Source organism: Morone saxatilis, unplaced genomic scaffold (genome assembly GCF_004916995.1).
Source record: "Morone saxatilis isolate NCDOM2014 unplaced genomic scaffold, NCSU_SB_2.0 Contig20, whole genome shotgun sequence".
Classification (NCBI taxonomy): Eukaryota; Metazoa; Chordata; class Actinopteri; family Moronidae; genus Morone; species Morone saxatilis.
The window spans coordinates 9,889,846-9,893,660 of NW_023339763.1; positions in this window are offsets into that span (position 1 = coordinate 9,889,846).

Sequence of the window (3,815 nt, forward strand, 5' to 3'; positions counted from 1 at the left end):
CCAACTTTGAGTCATTTATCCAGGAGAACGATGACCCTTGAGGAGATACCATCCATCAAATCCTCCTCTCCAGGATCTCCCGCTCTCTCAGTATTACAACTCTGTTGCATACACACACAGCCTATGCCAATATCTGATCACATGCACTATTTTTTCCTTTTTATTACAATAAAGGGCCCTATCACTTTTCCTCTACATGCTCATCAATTTTTCCTTCTTTTTTTCTCTGTCTTATTTTACACTGAGCAACTCAGTTCCTCATCACAAAAGCACAAAAGACCTAGGGGAAGAAAAGGTTATCATGAAAAAGGTTATCGTCATATGTCTTGTCTTGAGATAATAGGATGTCCAGGAAAGACTGAATATGTGTGTTTTTATGTTCAGATGAGATCCTGTATATCAGGAAGAAAATCAATTTATTATCACTATTCTGCTAGAGCTTCTCTTCCACCTAAATGTTTATTTCAAATGTTGTGCACCAGCAGATCTGTGCTCGTTTTTGACATTAAAATTTCTCTAACTGGAATTTTCCCTCGAGCAGAATGTATAAAAATGTATAAGTGAGCATGTGTGCATTTATGTATGTGTTAAAGGTGTCAGCGAATGTAATGAGGGTGGTCCTGTGGATCAAGGAGTGGTTGTTATACACTGTTACATATGTTGGCTTTGTTGGGACATAAAAGTCACCATAATTCCTCTGCTTGCCCTTCATGTTTGTGTTAGCACAGTCATCTACATAACACATAACAGGCATTAAACTATATCCCATAAGCCATTTCCAATTCATCCGTCATTTTTATGTATAATACCACTACCAGGTTTGAGGGCGATAAAATCCCCTATTGCTTTGCAGGCTTGCACATGCAGCCAAATACATACAGGCATGCAGTTACACAGGGACACGGGCATAGATACAGGCATGCATGTATTGAAACACTCGCTCTCTCGCTGGCACACACAGATATACTCTATGTGATAACTTGGCACAATAGTGGCACCAGAAGGTCAGAATTCACAGCTGCAGTCTGTTGGATTTTCGGTGATATCAGACAATAAACAAGTGTGTGCTGCCTGGTTCTTATAAGTCATGATGGATCAGGAAATGTGGAGTGGAATGGTAACAAACTGGCTATTTCTAACACTTGTTGAGCTTCTAGCATTGTAACATCCGGTACACCACAGATTGAATAGCCAATTCTGAAGCTAAATGTTTTGTTGCATCCCGTAGAAATCATCTACAGACAGGTGAAAATTAAAAGTTAGTATTTTACCACATAGAGCTCGAGGTCTGAAAGTACTCCCATGCCTCCGTAATATTAAATTAACTTTGGGGGATGAATCTCAATTGAATCTCAAGAGCAAGTGATGATAACGTTAATGAAAACTGGGAGTTTTGGGTGGTGCAGTTCAATAACTGATCTCAATTACTTGGTTCTAAATCTATAAACACTTCTGCTGTGAGAGGTTATTAGGAAAGCCTTTATGGTTCTTATATCATATATTTTGAGTTCACACACACATGCGGTGTCTTGCTCTCCCTTTTTATTCTTTTTCATACATACAAACACATACACAATAGAGTAGTACAATAGTCAGAACTGTAAAATTACATGAATGGGGAAATGTGTGAGTTTTTGTCTTATATAAACTAACATGTAAAAGCCAATTAGGGGGATACACACACATCCACACCATCTCTTCCCAACAGTCCTTTAATCCCTTTTGATCTTGTTTTTCTAAAGCACACACACACACACACACACACTTGTCACCTGCGCCCCCCCTACCCCATCCCTTTAGAACCTGTGCAGATTCATGTGCATAATCCTTCCCGATGAGAAAAAGAGAGGGAGGAACACAGGGAGCAATCACATGAAATCATACATGTGAATCTATAAATAGCGTTTATCCCACAGCTATGTTCTCACACATCATATGGCTTCAACAGCCTGCAAATCACATGACCTCAAACTGAATATAATTTACTACTAAAAGGTCATATTTCCAGGGATGTAAAGAGCGCAGGGACATTTAACTTGAGTTGTGTTGTTAGTTTAAAGATCTTTAACTCAAGTAAACATGTACTCAGTTAAAATGTACTGAGTAAACGTTACTGTGTTACATTTGTAAAAAGGGCTAGGAGGTTTATAATGATAATAATGTTGTATGATAGAACTATTGAATTGAAAAATAAAGCATGTCACCATATCACAGATATATCTCAGTGATTTGACACTGCTGTGTCTTCATCACAGTCAAAATGGACAAATACATATACAGTGCACAGGAGAATTGTTATTGGATAATTGGCTGAACAGCAGGTTGAAATGTTTTGAGAGGTTTATTATCATATGTACAGTAAAAAACACAAAGTTTGTACATACAATGAAAGTCTTACTTTGCCCCCTGAGGCAACACACAAGTAGAAGAGTAAAAAAATATAAAAAATGTTATGTTAAAATATAACATATAACTTACAACTTAAAGTATAACTTAAAACTTATTGGATAATGTATCATAGGGTGGGAGTTGCCATAGCAATGTCCAACACCCCATGCACCATCATCACATCAGGAAAAAAAGCACACAGATATATCTTCAAGTTACAAAGATAAAAGTATAGAAAGTGCAAGTTTTGCATCCATCAAATTCACTTCTTCACTTAGGCCAAAGGGCTTCACTGTGTTAAGAGTTGATAATGTCACCACCATCCTCTAGGAGATAGTGAAATGTCTTCCATTCCCCAGAACTTTAATGATGCTGCAGAGCCATGGTTAGCCTTGTGCATAATATAGCGTAATCCATGTTTTGTTTTTAGATGTGTGGCTCTTTAAAGCTCGTTTAATTTATTCAACATAAACCAGACCACAGGGACATTTCAGCATGTAGACTACATGTGTGCTGCTGCAGTTTATAAAGGATTTTATGATGTATTTTTTACCAGTCTGTTCATGTATAAAGTACTAGGTTTCTGACGAGTTAGAACATTGTTGTACGCAGTGGCCACAGCGGAAAATAAATGTGGGTTGATTGAGGAGACAGTGTTAGGTGGTTTTCTAGTGTCAGAATGAACCAGTCTGTCATTCATACTGCAAGAATGTTTAAACGTGATCAAGGGTGGAACAGAGCTGATATGTTTTAGAGATTTGAGGACATTTAGAGTTAAAGAATAATGTTTTTGACCCGGCCTGCCAGAGGAGAATATTTAAAAAGTGATCCATGGGGAAGTAGTGGTAGGTCTAGTCTTAGATAACAGGGATTCCCTATCTGTATAGGGCCCTGTACACTATTGCTAGGCAACAGCTGTTGACGTTTTCCTCTGGAGAGAGAGTTACAACAATCAGTGAATGTGCTGTTGTACTCACCTGTCTGAATGTCATTCTGTGAGTCTTGCACACCGCAGAGTCCTCCACAATCTGCTCTACATTCAACTTCATTGCTCACACACCTCGCTGAAGGTAAAAGTTTCTAAGTGGATGCAGGAGTGCGCTAGAGGGGCCACCAGGAGCATGTTAGCTCAATACTCAAATAAGCACAAAAAGCAACTTCGTTACAAAAGCAAGAGTAAATGTAGATGTGCTATTAGTGTTGTTTTTATTCTAATTTCTACTATTTGAAAGACGTTGCAATGTGCATAAAAGTTTTGACTGACTTGTTGAATTATAACTGTTATGTCTATTGCAGCCCTTGAAAGGTGTTTGCCAGAAACTAATCAGCTTGCGTTAGTGTTTGGCCTATGACTGGGAGGAAGGCAAGGGAAGAGAAGATGAGGTGGCAGCACAGTGACAACATAAGTATGTGTGTGTGAGTGTGTG